General features: G+C 37.7%; 1 long non-coding RNA gene across 1 annotated transcript; it reads right to left on the reverse strand.

Moving 5' to 3' along the window:
- Window positions 1–18,496: 18,496 nt before the first annotated feature.
- Window positions 18,497–20,108, reverse strand: LOC122030569. Its single transcript, XR_006125474.1, has 3 exons — window positions 19,760–20,108; window positions 19,602–19,662; window positions 18,497–18,519 (listed from the first exon to the last, which is right to left on the reverse strand). It is a non-coding gene; the product is annotated as an uncharacterized LOC122030569 (long non-coding RNA).
- Between the last annotated feature and the right edge of the window lie 341 nt (window positions 20,109–20,449).

A 20,449-nucleotide genomic window follows, 5' to 3' on the forward strand; every position in this document is an offset into this window, starting at 1 on the left:
CTGTCATACTACTCATATATATTCATATCTCTCTAACTCTGTTTTGCAGGACTACTATTATTATTGTTATGCTAACTTTGTTTTATAGATAAATGAAATTCCATGTTGACTGAGGTTTCAGTTGACCTAACGTATGGTTTAGTCGACTGATCTGACCAGCATGACACATATCATAATGGAGTTCAACAAATATGGTTAACAGCTTATTCAGCCGATGGATAAGATTTATCGATCGACCGATCCATAAATGGAAATGATAGATGATTAGATCGGATATCATAGAAAAGGAAATCCAGAGGTTCATTCGAGGGATAAGGTTGGACAGTTAACCAAATAGTGTGATTTATGGGATTAGATAGATTAGATTAGAGAAAAGAAGGAAAGACTCAGGTTTCAATCGATGGATAGATGGATCAGTCTAGTGAAAGGATCAGTCGATGGAATGTGGATTAAGTCGATTGAATAGTACCTATAAAAAAAGACCTTGGGGTTCGAGTCAAATCATTTTTTCATTCATTGCTCCATCTTGTCTCTATTATTTCTACGCATGCAAGTTTTGCTACTACGACGTTGGGAGCCTTTCGATAACCTACTCTTTATTTCATACACATTGTTGTCAGTATCTTTATTATACTTGCATATTGTATTCATACTTGTATGAATCTACTTCTTCTCCAATAGTTTTTGAAGAAAATAAATATATTAGATTGTCCATCGAAAGCGATCAAGGATCACAGACCTTAGAGTAGTAGTCGTTAGACTATGAACCAAGTAAAATTAATCATGTCTTTGTCTTCTCTTTTATTCCATTTCTACTATTCTTTGATTTGACTTTATGAAGATGAAAATAAAAGATTTCAAACAAATGAGATTCATCCCCATCTCTTATCTCCTACAATCTTACAATTTGTATCAAAGCCAAAGTGCTTTGAAATAGGTTAACAGTTTTTCGAGCCCCTTTTAAAAATCTTTTCTCTATTCTTTAAAAAGTTCTTTATTCTTTTTTCTCTATATCCTCTACTTACCACAAGACCAAGTCTTGGAATATTTTTAGTCTATATTATTTTGCAAGAATGTCAATATCTCATCAAAAAGGGTGAAACATCTACGAGCCTCCACTTACTATCAAGGTGATTTCAATTACTATAGGTGAGCAATGGAATGGTTCGTAGGAAGTGAAAGTCTCAACAACTGGATAACATTGAAGAAATCTTCTCAAAACTCAGAGGCAAATACAAAAGTAATGAATATGTTAATTAATGTTTTGGCTAATGAAATCGTGTGTATATTAGGAAAGTATAAAAATGCCCACAAACTTTGGACTTAGCTGATCGAGCTTCACGAGGACCCATCAAAGGTAGAAGATCAAGTAGAATCCGTGCTAGATACGATAAATAAATAGTAATTAAATAATAGGTATTAATTAAGAAATTACCTTGTAGATTTTTAGGATTTTTTTTCAAAATTTAAACCAAATTCGTATGACATGTTTAAGGGATAAATTTATTAGGCTTGGAAGAAGTCTAATTGAAATATCACTTAAGTGGAACTTGAATATTTTCATTAACCTAGGTTATACTTAATTAAACTAAGTTATTTCACTCGATTCGCTCCCCTCTTCATCGTCGTCACCCTCATCTATCTCTCGATTGCCACAAACGATTGTTGCCCAATCATCGTGCCACCCCAATTGTAAGATTTCGACACCCTACACTGCCAACCGCCACCGTTCTCCACCATCGTAGCCCCTTTCTTCCCAATCCACTAGTGACATGAGCGACCATACATGGCCACCGCAACCAGCTGTGACCACCGTGTAGGATCGATGTGCTGGGGGGGGGAGGTGAATAACATTCGTGACTTTCACGTTCATTCTAAAATAACTTTGGAGAGACAAGCAGTAGTAGAATAAAGAAAAAAAAAATAAGACAATTGCAAACATGACCAAGATTTACTTGATTCAGAGCTTGTGGTGACTCCTACTCCAAGGCCTACACGTGAGAGTGATTTCGTTGGACAATCACTAATTAATCCAAAAAATTACAAATGTAATTACAAAGTGAATAAGTAACTTCAACAATAACAAAATGATACCGATGACTTGGAGAAATAGATATATAGTGTAGTCGTTGATGGAGCAGCTTTTGGGCTTTGTAGAGGTCTTTTTGAAGCAGCGCGCAGAAGCAGAAGTTATTTGTATTGATGAATTGAAGCTGTTCATTGAAGCCTCCTTTTATAGCCACGTCCGGGCACCTGGATCCCCTCCCAGGTACCTGGACTGTGTTGACATAGTGAACTCTTGTCAAAACTTCATCTCTGAAGTTTATCCACGTCTGGGCGTTTGGATCCTTTTCGAGTGCTTAGACCATTGACGTGGGTTGGACACTCATTGCGCTCCAGCTCAGCAAGAAGATGAAATTTTGACCATCCGAGACTTGGAGCACCTCTAGGCGCTCGGATGGCCCAGGTGCCTGGCTAGTCACCTGCTTGGGGCTTCCTCTGTGATATGCATGTCTGAGGGCTTGGAGTAACTCTGGGCGCTCAGAACAACTTTTTTGCCAGCCTCTTCTATCTGTAAAATAAAATTAGTCCAAGCAAATAATATGTAAAGCATAAGTTTTGACAACCTCTGGACTATCCGATCCTGACTTTGAGTTTCATTGAAACTCTAGGTTGGACCGATGCCTATAGTTTCCTTTTCGGGGAATGCGCCCTCATCTACTCCTTTCAGGAGAGATTACCTTTTGCTAGACCATTCCTCCAAACCTTCTGGACTTTTGCTAGCATACAATTCATCAAGACTTCATGCTGGATGTCCGATTCCCGACCCGTCTAGTCTTCCACCTGGTGTCCACGACCCCTAGGATTTTCACCTAGCGTCCTCAACTCTAGGATTTCACCCAACATCATTGACCTGACAATACTTTACCCAATCCCCTAAACTAGGACTTTGTTGCCTAACTGTAGTTAGGACTTTCCACCTGCTTAGTCTCAACTAGGACTTTCCTTTGCCTAAGATCATTTGGGACTTTTCTGCATACTCAGTTCAACTTGTTAGATAACAAGAAACCTTAACTTTGAACTCTTTGTCATAATCAAAACTAAGGTTCGATCATCTGGTACTTTCTACACCAACAATCTTCCTCTTTTCATTATGATAATAAAATTCAAAGTTTAGTAAGGTATAACAAAAAAAATGTTGCATAAGTATGGAAATTAAGCATAAATAAACCAATTTGGTGATTTAGTAAATTAAAGATGCTCCCCCTTAATTTAGTCCTCAATTATAAAAGATTATTAAGTTATGTTTGACTTAACTTTTAACCTTTCTCTCTCCCTTTGACATAAATAAAAAGAATACTATGTAGAGAGAAAATTAACTTGTAAAGATAGTAATTAAAAAAAACTAAGTTTTAATCTCTTTCAAAAAATTTAACTTTAAGCTCCCCCTAAACTCATCACTTTAACTTTCTTTTTAAAAAATTTAGCTTTAAAAAGAGTTTCAAACAAAAAACTTATCTTTAAAAGGAGTTTCTTTGCTAAATACTTAGCTTTGAAAATGATTTATTACTTAGCTTTGAAAAGAAATTCCTTATAAAAATACTTAGCTAAATTCATAGCTTTAAAAGATTTTTCTTAAAAACTTAACTTTAAAGAAGTACTTTATTTAAAAAGTTTAACTTACTTTTTGAAAAGTACTGACTATCCTTTTAAAAAATATGTAACTTTTTTTTTAAAAAAAAATTAACTTTGAAGAGTATTTTAAAAAAAAAAATTAACTTACTTCTGAAAAGTACTTACTCACTTTTTGAAAAATACTTTAACTTTACAAAACCTTAACTTTGAAGAAATACTTAAAAAAATAATTTACTTTATGAAAAGTACTTACTCTCTTTTTAAAAAATATTTAACTTTAAAAAAAGACTTAACTTTGAGGAAGTACTTTTAAAAAAATTTAAATTTAAAATTAAAAAAACTACTTTAACTTAAAAATATATTTAACTTTGAAAATTTAAAAAAATACTTTAAATTCAAAAATTTGAATTTGAGATTTTGAAAAAAATACTTTAACTTTGAGAAAATATTTAGCTTAAAAAATATTTAACTTAACTTAACTCCTTTCACTCCCTCTTAATTAATGCCTTAAAAATTATTTTAAGTAAATTATTTAAGTTTGAGGGTCCTAGAGTGCAAGCATGAGAAACATATTGGAACAATCCCAATGGTCAGTGTGATCATGTGTTTTGGTGTTTGGAAAAGGGTTTAAGTTAGGTTTACCCTTATATTTGATATATGTATTTGAATTGTATAGGTTTGCAGGATACACATATGACTCAGCTTGATGGCTTCGGGTCCGGTGAAGGATGGAGCATCTGAGGGATCGAGGACAAGACATCAAGGACAAGAGCCGAGGGAAGCACACTTTGAGGTATATGCCAAGGATGACATTGGGACGAGCCACGGGCTTGAATGCATCCGAGGGACGAGAGCTAAAGGAAGAAGACTTGAAGGCAAGAGCCGAGGGAATCGACTTTGAGGCATACTCGAAGGATGACATTAGGACGAGCCGTGGGCTTGGGTGCATCCGAGGGATGAGAGCCAAAGGAAGTAGGCTTGAAGGTAAGAGATCAAAGCTGCAAGGAAGAGTCAAGTGAGTCGTAAGGGTGAGGGTCCGAGTGCCGAGGGACTATACTTGGGGTACTAGTCGACTGATGGAAATGACAGTTGACTGGTACAGTCGATTAGGAGCGAACAGAATGCTTCTATTCACTCGGCCAGTGTGGAGCAGTCGATTAGTACTTTCACCAGTCAAATGATATCGAGCCATTGGGTTGTAACAGTCGAATCTCCACAGAGGGCAGTCGACTGGTGGTTTCATTAGTTGATTGGTAGGTAGGATTTTCCAACCCATGGCATATATAACCAAGGCTTGGAAGCTTAGTTAAGGTTGATGAAATAGAGGTGGTTAACCCTTATTAGTAGTCTACTAGCGCCCTACCTTCTCAAGAGTTCTTGTGAGAGTTGTGGTGAGGTTTCTCAACCCACAAGGAGCTACGTAAGCTAGCCGGAGGTCTTCCGGGGAGTAATCCACCGACAGATAAGGATCGTCCACCTTACGGGCAGCTGTGGAGTAGGAGCCTTATCTCCGAACCACATAAATCGACAAGTAGCGGTTTGCTTTTTTTTGTCTTTATTATCTTTAGCTTTTATATTCATATTTGTATTGTTTTTGTATTATTCCGCTGTGCAACTAACAAATATGTAGAAAGCGATCATTTGTGGGGCGTCGTCTATCCAACCCCCCTTCAAGCTGGCCATACAAGATCTCTAACAAGTGGTATCAAAGTGCAGGACACTCTCCATTGGACTAATTGCCAAGGAAGTAAAAGATGGTCGACTTGATAGCACCTCCAAAGTTTGAAGGAGGAAGCTTATGTGACATCATGTATTGGATAATGAAGATGGAAGTCTTCTTCAACACGGATTGAGACACTGTGATGGTGATCAAGGATCCATTCAAAGTCCCAAGAGACAAGAAAGGAAAAAGACTCCGACCAAGATATTTGACTGAGGAGCAACAATCATGATCAAAGGTAAATGATAAGGTAATATCTATTTTGATTGATATATTGCCTAGTGATATGATGAGCCGTGTAGGTGAATAAAAAAATGCCCATGAATTATGGAGCAAGATAAAGAAGGCTCCATGGGAAGAACCTCTGCCTACACAAGAAGAAGAAGAAGAAGAAAAATCTGAAGAAGAGCATGAAGTGGCTCAAATAGAGGAGGAGCAACCAGAAGATGTCGTATGTTCAACTTGTTGGTGCAATCATGCCCTAGAAGTTTCAATTTGTTGACAATTATTTAAGTTTAGGTTAATACGTTGGATCTAACATGTATTGTGAGTTTGCAAAAGAAGTTCTTGTAGGTCAGAAAACTGGATGTATAGCAAGAGAAGTCCAAGAAGGTCGAGGACCAGATTCTTGGCAAAAGAAGTTCTTGTAGGTCAGAAGACTGGATGTAAGGCAAGAGAAGTCCAAGAAGGGTGAGGACCAAATTCTTGGAAAGAGAAGCCCTTGCAGGTCAAAAGGCTAGATGCAAGGCAGGAAAGTCCAGGGGTATTTATTAAAAGAAATATATATTAATCCACTTGCTATTAATCGAGAAACCAACAATCGATTGGTAAATTGATTGAGACGCATGGATATGAAACAGAGTATTCCTGGATCGATCAGCCGATCGATTGGAGTAAGCCAATCGATTGGTCGATCGATTGGAGAAACTTTACGCGAAACACAGAATGCTCCTGGATCGATCAACCGATCGATTGGAGTAAACCAATCGATCGACCGATTGATTGGTGAAACTTCTGCGCGAGGCACAGAACGCTCCTGGATTAATCAGCCGATCGATTGGAGTAAACCAATCAATCGACCGATCGATTGGTGAAGCTTCTGCGTGAAGCACAGAACACTCCTGGATTGATCAGCCAATCGATTGGAGGTATCCAATTGATCGACCAATCAATTCATAAAGGTTCTGCATTTTTATGCTGGAGCATAGCGCATCTGAATCGATTCGTTGATCAATTGATAAATTCAATCGATTGAGAATAATGTCCCAATCGATTGAGGTTCGAACCAAATAATCTACACTGTTGATCTTGACGTGATAGTGCTCAACGGATACTTTTGAATCAATTGAAAGACAAACACAATCGATTCACGACGATGATCATGTGAGAAACACCTATATTTGAAGACATTTAAAAAGCTGGAAAAGATGAAACGAAAGCTCTCACCAAAAAATACACTGTTCTATTGCTCTCAAGTGCTCAAGATCTCTCAAGTGCTCAAGTTCAAGCTCTCTTCTCCATATTTTCAAGTTGTACTCTGCAAAGAAGAAGGTATTCTAAGTTTGTAATCATCCTCTTCTTCTTCCTTGTAGTGGTTGTGATCTTTTTCTTTTGGAGAGAGAGAGTTGTAAATCTTGTAAGGTTTCTCCACCTTCGGTGTAATTCTGAGTAGGAGAAGTTTTATAGTAGAAGAGTGATAGTGGTGTGGATCCTTAGACTAGTCACCTCCTTGAGGAGGTGGATACCAAGTAAATATAAGAGTTTGAATTGCTTTCAAGTTTCCGCTGTGCACAATCAAGTCAACAAAGAAAATGAAGTGACCCCAACCCCAGGGCCCCTTTAGCTCAACCGGTGCTAACAAGTGGTACAGAGCAACGGTTTGCTTTTGAGGATTCATCGCCAAGAAATCACAAGTTAAGAGCTACAAGATGTCATTGAAAGAGGGACATAGTACTTCATGGCCACCATTCTATGAAGGCAACAACTTTACTTACTGGAAGAGCCGTATGGAGCACTACTCATGACCGAAATTGATATATAGTTTTCAATCACAGAGGGATTCACAGAGCCAACCGAGAATGGAAAAATGCTTGAATCATCAAGGTGGACCGTTAAACACAAGATGAAGGCTCAAACAAATGCTAAGGCGATTGTGACTCTTCAATGTGGGTTGAGCTCGGAGCAACTCAACAAGGTTGGATCTTTCAAGAGTGCCAAGGATTTATGGGATAAGCTCATTGAGCTAAATGAAGGCACCCAACATTCAAGAATTGCAAAGAGAGATCTCTTAATAAATCAACTTCAGAATTTTACAATGAAGGATGGAGAAACGGTAAGTTCACTACATGAGAGATTCAAGGAACTCTTAAATGATCTCCATTCAGTTGGAGAGAGTGTGGAAAATCGAGATCTCATAAGGTATGCTCTAAAATCCTTCCCAAGAAATTCATTATTGTCATCCATGGTGGATGCCTATAAGGTTTCAAGGGATCTGTCAATAGTAGAATCAGATGAATTATTTTGTGAACTTGAATTGTATGAGCAAGCTAACACAATACACAAAGAGAAAGGTATAGCCTTGGTTGTAGATGAAAAGAGTAAAAAGAAGCACAAGGAAAAGAAGGAGTCATCTTCAGAATCTGAGCAAGACAATGATAGTGATAGTGATGAAGAGCTATCATCAAGTGAAATGACAAATTTTGTTCGAAGAATGATTAGACATTCAAAGAAGTTTGACAAGAAGGATGTTAAAAAAATCTTCAATGATGACAAGAGAAAGGTAAATCTCTTATGGATTCAAAGACTAAGACTGATATAATTTGCTATGAATGCAAGAAAAAGGGGTACTACAAAATGTGTCCAAAATTAAAGAAGCAAGAAGAAAAGAATAAGAAAAAGAAGAAGGCTTTAAAAGCCACATGAGATGATTCATCCTTAAGCTCATCGGAAGAAGATGAAAGGAAGAGCTCAAGGCACATGACACTCATGGCCTTAAGCCATGTAGAAGATAGTGAAGATGAAGATAGTCATGGGGAGGATGTGGAATCTTCAAGTGAGTCATCATCTAGTGATGATGAGGTAATTTCTCCCAAGCTTGATAAGATGTATACCACCATTGCATGCTTAACTAATGCACTATCTAAATCAAAAGGCAAGGTTAAAAAGTTGCAAAATGAATTGAAATTACTTAAGAATGAAATTGTGTCATGTGAAACTTGCATGCCTCATGAAAATGACATGCATGAATTTGATGATCTTAAAAAGGAAAATGCATCTTTGAAATTACAAGTTGATGATCTTAGAGGTGTTTTAGAAAAGTTTACTTCAAGCTCTAAATATTTGGGCATGATTCTAGGAGCTCAAAGGGGTGTGTACAATAAAGAGGGATTAGGGTTTAAATCACAACATAAGGAAATCAAATTCATGTCTCTAATTAGTAGAAATCATGCTTCAGGGGTTAAGGTTGTTCAAGCTTGGGTACCCAAGCAATTTGTTGTTAACGCTATCAGACCCAAAGTTTGGGTACTAAAACATTTGGTTTATCGTGTTTAAACAGGCATGCGCCGAGGGGGAGCATCCAACCACATGGTTCGTAGATAGTGGATTCTCTAGGCACATGACGGGAGACTTTTCAAAATTCTCATCATTAAGACACAGAAGTAAATGTACCGTTTCTTTTGGTAATAGTGGTGAATTAAAAGTTATGGTAATAGGAGATATTAGAATTTTTGAAAAATTTGTGATAAAAAATGTGTTATTAGTGAAAGGCATGGTCTTTAATCTTCTAAGTGTTAGTCAACTATGTCATTCAGGTTATGGAGTTGAGTTTAACTCATCTCAATGCTTAATCAAGCGTAGTGAACTAAACACCATTATCCTCATAGACCATAGAAAAGAAAATATTTATCAAGTTGAGTTATTTAGTGCTACTAATGTATTTGCTAAGTGCCTCATGTCTAAAGAAGAGGAGACTTGGCTTTGGCACCGGATACTTGCTCACACCAACATGAGGAATATCAAAAGACTCTCGAAGAAAGAGCTGGTGCAAGGATTTCCAAAGTTAAAGTTTCAAAAAGATAAAATGTGTGATGCATGTCAACTGGGTAAGCAAACCAAAGCTACCTATAAAGGTAAAAATGTTGTAAGTACCTCAAATGCTTTGGAGCTCATTCACATGGATTTGTTTGATAGTAGTAGATATATTTCTTTAAATGGTAGTAGGTATTGCTTTGTGATTATGGATGATTATACTAGATATACATGGGTGTTCTTCTTGAAACATAAGGATCAAACTCTAGATACCTTGATTGCTTTTTGTAAAAGGGTAGAAAATGAAAAGAATCATAAGATAAATAAAATAAGAAGTGATCATGGAGGTGAATTTGAAAATGATAGATTCACAAGTTTTTGTATGGAAAAAGGTTATAAACATGATTTTTCCACCCCTAGGACTCCTCAACAAAATGGAGTTGTTGAGAAAAAAAATAGGGTTTTGCAAGAGGCTGCTAGGAGCATGTTAAATGAATATTCACTTCATAGTTTCCTATGGGCCGAAGCAATTAATACGACTTGTTATGTACAAAATCGAACTTTATTACATAGGTTTCTAGGAAAAACACCTCATGAGTTGTGGTTTGGTAAACCACCTACAATTAAGCATCTTAGAGTATTTGGATGTAAGGTTTATATTCTAAACACCAAAGATTATTTGGGAAAATTCTCCACTAAGGCGGATGAGGGCATTCTTGTAGGTTACTCATAGCAAGGCGTATCGAATTTACAACAAAAGATCTAAAGTAGTAGAAGAATCATTAAATGTTGTATTTGAAGAAAATCCTTCTTTGAACCCTATAAGAACAAACGATGAAGAATTACAATTTGAGTTAGAGAAATTAACACTAAACGAAGGAAATAATCAAGGGGGAAAAATCCAAGAGAGTGATGGTGAGAAAATTGAAACTTTACCACTTGAACTCGAAATTGTAACAAATCAAGAATCAAGACCTACTAGGATTCATGTAAATCATCCCTTAGATCAAGTAGTAGGAGACATCACTCAAGGAGTGAGAACTCGATCTTACTTTAGAAATGAAAGAAGTCAAGTAGCCCTAATCTCTCAAACAGAGCCAAAAACCATTGATGATGCCTTGTTTGATCCGGATTGGATTTTAGCAATGCAAGATGAACTATCTCAATTTGAGAGAAGTCAAGTTTGGGATTTAGTTCTTAGGCCTACCAACAAATCAATTATTGATATAAAATGAGTCTTTAGAAACAAACTTGATGATAAGGGGATGGTTGTGAGAAATAAAGCTAGATTAGTTGCTAGGGGTTTCAATCAAATAGAAGGGTTAGATTATGATGAAACTTATGCACCCGTAGTAAGATTGGAGTCTATTAGAATGATGTTGGCCTTTGCCACTCACAAGAGGTTCAAGTTGTACCAGATGGATGTAAAATCAGCATTTTTAAATGGTGTTCTAAAAGAAGAGGTGTATGTTTAGTAACCATTGGGGTTTGAAAATTTAGAGTATCCAAATCATGTATATAAACTTAAAAATGCCTTATATGGGCTAAAACAAGCTCTCCGAGCTTGATATGAACGATTATCAACATTTCTAGTATCAAAAGAATTTCATAGAGGAAAAATTGATCCCACATTATTCTTGAAAAATAGTGGTAATAATATATTTGTGGCCCAAGTATATGTAGATGACATTATTTGTGGTTCCACAAATAAAGATTTTTTAAATGACTTCATTAATCACATGGAGAGTGAGTTTGAAATGAGTTTGTTTGGCGAGTTGGCATTTTTCCTAGGTTTACAAATTAAGCAAACCAAAGAAGGAATTTACATTCATCAATCTAAATATGCCAAATAGCTATTTAAGAAATTTGGAATGGAAAATGCAAAAGATGTTGGGTTTTTCGGGCCACAAAAACCGTTTTTCCGCGTCGCGGAAACCCCGAAAGCCCCATGCCACTGGATCCGTGCGAAGAGTATAGAACAAAAATTTACATGTACGAGTTTATTAACTAGATCTACACTTAGATCTACATGTTTAGAAAGTTACCCTTGTTGCGTGCCCTTTGCAAATCCCGCTCGTCCAAGGTATGCCGGATCTCGAGTGTGTTCAAATGTACACACCTCTAGTAGTATCCACACGAACAAGAAGTGTTCTCTAACACTCAAGGATGGAGAAGAGAACACCACAAGTGTGCTAGCACTTCTTGATGCTCTCGGATAGAATTGGAAGATGAAGAAAGGAAAAGAAGAGAACACACTCCTCTACAAACTCTATGTGACTTTCACTAACCTTTCTTCTTGGATTAGATTCACTCTCCTTTCTTCTCCCTTGATTGAAACTCATGACCAAGAGAAGATAAAGAGCAACAAGAGAGCTTGAGAAAGAAGATGATGTCAATGTGAGTGAATGAAAAATTCATTCTCATTCAAAACCAAAAAGGTAACCCCCATTCTCATTAAATGTGACCATTAAAGAGAATAGATTTGTAACCCCCATGAGGTGGCACACTTTGATGATGTGGCACATCATCATTAGTCCTCCTAATGCCAAATCACTAATGATGTGGCAAATAGTCAAGTTAAACTTGACTCTTCCTCTTCCTCTCAAGTCAAGTCAAACTTGACTTAATCTCTCTCATGGTTGATCTAATCCAATCATTTAATCCAAGCCAATTTAATATAATGAATCTAATTCATTTAATTAAATTGATTCAATGAGTCATAATCTAAATTAGACTCATTGAACACATGAATTAACTTGAGTCCAACTCAATTAGCCCAATTAGGATTACTCTTAATCCAATTTGATTCATCACATGAATCTAATCCTCTTGGTTCATCATATGAACCTAATCTCCATCCATTTGTTCTTTGTGTGTGACCCAATAGGTTCTTGTAACGTTGGCAATACTCCTAAACCCATTTAGGACCATAAGTAATGAGCGGTATCTAGCAATACATCATTACTACCCAAGTTACAAGAATGTTGAGATCCAACATCACCTTGTGACTACTAATTGTGACTTCTCACAATATATGACAAGTGTTCTTCTATCCAAGACATCTAGATTGATCAATGTGAGGCATAGACCGTGTCATCCTCTAATCAATCTAAATCTTGAACTCCAAGTAGACTCACTCAATCAAATGAGCTCAATATCTCATATTGACTCATTTGGGCATGGCCATGCACTTCGTGGTCTCACTCTATCAAGAATATCGATGTCACTCCCGTCATATAGGAGGGATAGATATCATCTACATCACTCACATCCCTTCGCATAATTTGTTACATACCCAGTAATCGCCTTTATAGTCCACCCAGTTACGGGTGACGTTTGACGAAACTAAAGTACATAACTCCTTATGTAGGGAATCATGGTGACTTCAGATCTAAGGACTAGTAGTCATACTAATAGCCACATGAGAAAGTATATGACACTCATATAACGATCCATGATACTTTCTCATGGCGGATCATTCAGTATACATTCTCTAATGCATACCCATGTGTCAACTTGATATCTCTATATCCATGACTTGTGAGATCAAGTCATCGAGTTAACCTACATGCTAGTCTTATTGCATTAACATTGTCCCTGAATGTTAATACTCGACTAGGAATGATTAAGAGTAGTGTTCCCTATATCATCTCACTATCGATTCAACCAATCGATTGATATAGGTAAGAACTTTTCTACTCAAGGACGTTATTATACTTAGTTTATTTGGCACCAATACAAGTAAGTATAATAACCAAAAATCAAATGTCTTTATTTATATATAGAATATGATACAACAAGTCCATAATACAATCATCAAATGATTGGCTCTAGGGCTCTAGCTAACAAAAGATATATCTACTCCCATGGCCACTAATACTAAATTAGATAAAGATCTTGAGGGGAAAGAGGTTAACTCTAAGGTGTATCGTAGTGCTATAGGAAGTCTTCTTTATCTCATGGCTAGTAGACCCGATATACTTTTTGCTGTGGGTATATGTGCAAGGTATCAATCTTGTACCAAGGAGTCCCATTTGAGTGTCGTTAAGCGAATTCTCTGATATCTCAAGGGAACTCAAAATGTTGGCCTTTGGTATCCTCGAACTGAAACTTTTGACCTAGTGGGATATATCGATTCTGATTATGCCAGATACAAATTGAATCACAAAAGCACTAGTGGTGGTTGTCAATTTCTAGGATCCTCTCTAGTAATTTGGTCAAGTAGAAAATAACATTGTATAAGTCTCTCCACAAACCGAAGCGGAATATATTACCATGGGAGAGTGTGCATCATAATTATTGTGGATGACCCATACTCTAGAGGACTATAAACTTACCTACAATAATGTTCAAGTTCTTTGTGATAATATGAGTACAATCAACTTGACCAAAAATCCTGTCCATCATTCAAGAACAAAACACATAGAGGTTAAACATCATTTTATCCGTGATCATGTTACTCAAGGTGACATTGTTCTAAATTATATTGAGTCAAAATCAAACTTAGCTGATATCTTCACTAAACTTCTTCCCGAAGTTGAATTTAGTTCTCTTAGAAGGAAATTGGGAATGTGTTGTATTGATTAAATCACATCCTCCATGATCACTTCATAGGTAAAGTTCTTGAAGTTCTCTTAACCTTAATTTTGCCTCTCACTAAAACATAGGATTGTTGTCTTGATAATGTTTAGATGGGGGTGAGAGGTTAGGGGCATTTCTCTTGGTCATAATACTTGTTATGATGCATTATTTTGGTCAAGAAAGGTGGATTTCATATGAAACTTTCATTTGTCCAATCATAGGGAAAGTAAATGTACAAATCATGTGCATTTAGCCCAAATATTATGATTGGAAATTTCTATTTTGAAATACATATCAAACTCATTTTTGAAAAATCCTGTTGAAGGTTGTGTTTGGATAAGAGTTACTATTGCATCATTAGATACGAACTTACAAAAAAAAACTGAAGTTTTAGATGATTTCCAATTATGTGTCAATCTTCGGACACAAGGATCATTTTCGTCAACACTTATTTTTCCCTGATCATAGAAGACATATGTAGTGTCTACCCAATATTTCATGATTTTTTGATTAGTATATAATTATTGGTGCATTTATGACACTCGACTATGAAAATAATCAGAACTACAACATTATCAGAAATCTCAATCGATTGGTCAATTGATTGGGAAGCTCGCGCCTCACCCACAAAGCGTCGCTGAATTGATCACTGGATCGATTCAGCAAGTATCAATAGATCGGGCGATCGATTGAGCTGCATGTCTGAATCGCACAGAAGCTTTGTGAATTGATCGGTCAATTGATTCACTTGCTCTCAATCGATCGGGTGATTGATTGGGGAATTTGAAATTCAACCTAAAGCGCTGTTGACCTAAGTCTCTTCTCACTTCAAACCTTTCTCTCTCTCGACTCGTCCTGTTCCCTAATTTGGGTGATTTCTCCGGTGATTCTCCCAACCTTGTCGGCTGTCTTCTCCAACACCGAGTGCTCTTTTTTCTTTCCTCTCCCACTTCCGCTCTCCTCCTCTCGGTGAACAGGGCTTGAAGTCACTGTCTTCATCGTCTCCTCGTCGCAGAACTCACGTTGCAGAATCCAAACCCTAAGTAACTTGTACACTTTTTCCTTTACTTTCTCTCTAAACTTTGCTTCTATAATCTGAATGTTGCTAATCTTATTGTGTTTTTTGCTGCATTTCATTCATGCATCATATGCATTGATGTGCATAGATTATAAACACCTTTTATGCATATTTGGACACACGTTCACATACTTTGCACATGCTTTGTCTACGTATTTTCGTACTTCTAGCTTTCCTTTTAGCATATTTACTCTTTTTGTTCGGATATCTGCTTTTGTGCATTTTCTGTACACAGGAGTTGAATTTAGTGAAGGATTCATGTTCGAGGTCAAATCTGCAAGCGAAGCTAGAGAGGAAGGCGTCATCCCTTAACCTCACATGACCCTGCCATGGGGGGTTGCCCAGGCCGTGTGGTGATCCTTGGACGTGTGGCTGCAGCAGAGGAGGAAATTGCCACGGCCGTGTGAACCTCACACGGCCGTGCCAATATTTGAAGCCAAATGGAGCCAGGCCGTGTACACCACACGACGATGTAAGATTTCCAGAGAACAGGGAAGCCCTGGCCGTGTACACCACACGGGCTGTGCAAGGTTTCCAGTGAGCAAGAGGGCTCTGGCCGTGTACACCGCACGGCCGTGCCAGGTTACCAGAACTGGAGGCAATGTAGGCCGTGTAGATCTACATGGTTGTGCAAGGATAGCAGAGGCAGAGCATGTCATGGCCATGTGCACCACACGGTCGTGTGAGACAGGCAGAGAAGGGAGTGAACCAGGCCGTGTCTCACACACGACCAAGTCCTGGGGTCGTGTGGCGCCCGAATTTCCCCCTCTATATAAGGTTTTCTACCTTATTTGAAAGGGGATCTTCTCCCTTTTGGGGGGAAAGAAGATTTGGGGCGTTCCTTACCATTCTTGGAGGGATTTCCGACGATCTAAGGGTGGATCTTCACCGAATCGACTCCGGGAAAGCAAGGATTAGATCCAAAGATGTTCTTCTTTGTAGATTAGTTTTCTTTCTCTCTTTTCTTGGATTTGAGGGGATCAAGAATTCTTGTAATCTTCTTTCTTCGGGTTCTTTTCTTGTTTTATGGAGTAGATTTCTTGTTCTAGGATGGAGGGAGTAATTGTAAGGATGTTTTGATGTAAAACTCTTGTGGATGTGTCAATTTCTTATTTCTATGATTTTGCCCTATTTGTATTCATTCTATCTTGTATGGATTGTTGTGATTAGGGCTTAATTACCATACTTGATTGGATTATTGGATATCTTGTGGATCTTGTAGAGATTATATCTCATTCGATTTTTTGAGGGACGTTCGTGACAGGAACATGCCCGTGTAAGGACATTTGAGGAACGATCTTGAGGGTGAAATAGGATAATTCAAGGAGGTAGGATAGATTGTGAGCATTAATCTTTATATCTTGATGCGGTTTATGAGTGATGAATTCATATGTTGATTATTCGAGGGACGCACGTGATAGGCAAGCCCGTGTAAGGACAACATAGGTTCATTCCTAATTGATCACATTTAGGTATATATTTCAATCCTAGGCCGGTTGTCTATTGTAAGAGAGAATTGACAACCTTCTACAAATGATGGACAAATGAGGAATAAGATTTGGTAGATCATTTACATGGAACAATCCTTACAAAGAAACCAAACTCCTAGAATATTCCCTTTATCGTCGCCCTTACTCTTGTTTCTTATTCTTTCATTTCTTGTTTACATTTCATAATCATACTTAGCTTTTGAAAACCAATTGAATAGTTGTTTGGCTAATTCATATTGAGACATCTTTAGTGCTTATTCTAGTCCCTGTGGATATGATATCTTTTATTATTACTTACGACGTTTCTGTATACTTGCAGAATGTCAACAAGTTTTTGGCGCCGTTGCTGGGGACTGCGCTATAACATTAGGGGTTATCAATTGAGTTAGACTAAACATAACTTTTCTTTTCATTTGCATAGTTAAATCTAATTTTTAGAATTCTGATTTCATAACTTTTTCTTGTATTCCTTTCTACATCTTACTTGTAGCAAATCTAATTCTGCACTTTTGATTTTCTAGCATTCTAATCTAATTCTATCTCTATTTTTCTTGTCTTTGATTCAGCTTCTTTCTTTTTCTTTTATACATATCTTGCAATCTTATTCTTGTGTATGTGAAGATCTAACTTTGCAGGAGAACTTCTTCCTCTAGATCCCGAGATAGACAGAACATTTCATAGAAGAAAATTCTGCAAAGACAACAAGAAAAACAAGAACATTCTATCATGGCTAATAGATAACTAAAGGATTATGCAGCACCTTACGCTAGGGGTTTTCGATCTAGTATTTCAAGGCCTTCAGTTGAAGCAAACAATTTTGAGATCAAACATGCAATTATATCTATGGTGCAGCAAAATCAGTTTGGTGGAGGACCGCATGAAGACCTAAATCAACACTTGGAGGTCTTCTACGAGATATGCGACACAATGAAGATGAATGATGTTCCTTCTGAGGCAGTGCGCTTATTACTATTTGGGTTTTCTTTGAGAGATAGAGCTAAACAATGGTTAAACTCTTTGGCTCCAAATAGCATCACCACATGGGACCAATGTGAGCAACAATTTCTTGACAAATTCTACCCTCCAAGTAAAATGACTCATATGAGGAATCTTATTACAAGTTTCAAACAAGCCAACTCAGAATCTTTATTTGAAGCTTGGGATAGACACAATAGTATGCTCAGACAATGCCCACACCATAGTTTGGAAAGGTGGTTAGTGCTACATACATTTTATAATGGTATCAATTATCATACAAAGGTGTCCCTTGATTCAGCTGCTGGAGGGGCACTTATGAACAAGAGTTTGGATGAAGCTGAAAAATAATTGAAAGCGTAGCACAAAATTACCATCAATGGGCTAATGAAAGAAGTGGTGGCTATTCTTGTGTGAACCCAACAATAAAAGCATCAGGGAAGTTTGATGTCGATGCAGTTACTTTATTGGCTGCAAAATTAGATGCTCTGTCACACCCCAGAGGAGTCCCTGTCCGAAGAAATTTCAGTAGCATCTCCCCTGTACGGGAGACAATCTGAAGCATTACTACATACAAAATATACCTCAGCCACACTCGGCTGGAATATATATACAAACTAGAAATAATATAACCACGCAGTTAATACAGCCTACCCAGTTGGACATAAATGAATAAAACATATAATATAATACAACAGTGCACACGGCTGGATATAAGCTAAATACAACCACTCAGTTTAATAAGCCTACACGACTGAACGTAAACACACAACAGCGGAAGACATAAAATGATACGAACGTAAAACCAACAAGGACACTAACAAAAATACCTGTCATCACAGACTTGACCCAAAATTCACATCGACTTATTGAAAAGCAAAATACACAAAATCAATATATCACCCCAAACGATAACAAAACTAAAACGAAAACTATCCACGAGTGTGACGTAGGACCTAGGACTGGCAGCCGACATCTCTCCAAGCATCCATGACTCATTTATCTGTAACCTGGCGAAAGAAAACCATTTTGTGGGGTGGTGAGTATTGGAACTCAGCGGGTAAGGAAAGAGATAGTGCATGAACATAACGTGTAAGTAGAGAGTGTCAACAGTATACAGCCTCATAAGAAGAATAGCAGATACTACAATAGAACCAAAATAAATGCTAATACCTGAAACCATATCCTAGGTTAGGTTTAGTAGGTCAGAACTGGAACTAATCTACTACAGTACTGCTCATAACTACAGAGGAAATATGTAAGGTATATACAAACTTCCAATAGGTAAGTCAATCTAAACACCCACAACAAACATATATATATCTCAACATATATAAACATATCAGCATAAGTCAGCAACAGTAACATAAGCTAGCAACAACAACATGAGTAATCGACAACAGCATTTGCAAACAGCAGTAGCCAAAGCAAGTGTAATAACAGCGTATGCACGGATGGTCATCCCGCCCACCTCTCTACACCACGACCCCTGTATAGTCGAGAGACCGGATCAATGACAACTGTACCACCCAAAGGCTGCCACTCTCTCGAGTGACCGGATGGACATGTGCTGAGTAGCTAACTAGCTACACAGCGAAGGGGGTCCCTGCTGTTCGCAACTCTAGCTACCACCAATTGCAAGTGGCCGAGTGCGGCACGACAGGACAAGCGGCATCAACTCCAGCTACCACTCTGTCGAGTGGCCGAGGATGCGGCCCTAGTCAACAACTCTCTCGACCGCAAGGGAGAATTGGTCGTTGACATGTCTGCCATGATATAATGCACCAAATGCAACAGTCATCATATATATAAATATAAACAAGCATCAGGTATGCTATATGAAGCCAGCATGCTCAACACAGAACAGAACTAAACAACCATCAAAACATGCAAACATAGTATCCAGTATCTGTTAAATATAAGTAGATGACAACAAAAGATTGTATGGATATAGAAACGAATAACTCAAAGGTTTGAGTGGAAGTATCAAGCGCAAGAAAATAAGAGTAGAGTCAAGGTAAAACGGTCCGTATCCAAAAATAGCTCATGCACCAAGTTCAAAAACTAAAGAGACAAAGTAAGAAGTACCCACCTTTACTTGTCGATCGTGCTAGGCTGTCTCCACTTCGGAACACTTGGCTCGTAGCAGTGTCCTGCAACAAATCATATGATTACAACCAAAACCCCTCATACCTCTACTTGTTACCTAAACTTAATTCAAACAGAATACCCTAATTGAACCAAAGCAACCTAGAAAACCAATACTGAATCCATCCATCTGAATCTAAATCATCATGGAAAAACTTGACTTCTAGTAAGAGGACTCACTACTAATCAATTCAATTCAACCATTCCATAACGACAGGAGAATAAAGTATCTTGGTCACATCTTAACACCCATCGCTCTGTTCAACCTTCAAAACCAGGAGGAAGAAGAAAAACATCACCCAAACTAGCCGTATCTACTAAGAACTTGGACCAAAATTCTGAAATTCAATAAGCAGAAAAGAACAGTACTGTCAAGAGATTCTGTCCAGAAAACTTGATTCCTAAAGACGAACAGAGCAACATTTCGATCAAACCTCATTCTATCCACATCTAAGAACCCGATCCAAAACTCTCAGGAAAAATCAAATCGAAGCAAGAACATGAAGGAAAGAAATCGAATCACCTCACATTCAACTAATCAACATCACAATGAAACCATGCAATCCACAAAGAAAACCCGAATAAACTTCTCGTGATAAACCAGAAAATCAAGCACACTCTCGGGTAAAACTAGGAACAACATCTGAATCCCTAGAAACGCTCATCCATACCTACAAAAGGGGAAACTACCTGTGAGACCAGCTAAGGCATGACACAGAGAGAAGAGGATCGGTGGTGGCATAGAGAGGATCGACCAATTCGGGGCAGCATCTCGCTGGATCGAGAGAAAGT

Source organism: Zingiber officinale, chromosome 10B, assembly GCF_018446385.1.
Source record: "Zingiber officinale cultivar Zhangliang chromosome 10B, Zo_v1.1, whole genome shotgun sequence".
Taxonomy (NCBI): Eukaryota; Viridiplantae; Streptophyta; class Magnoliopsida; order Zingiberales; family Zingiberaceae; genus Zingiber; species Zingiber officinale.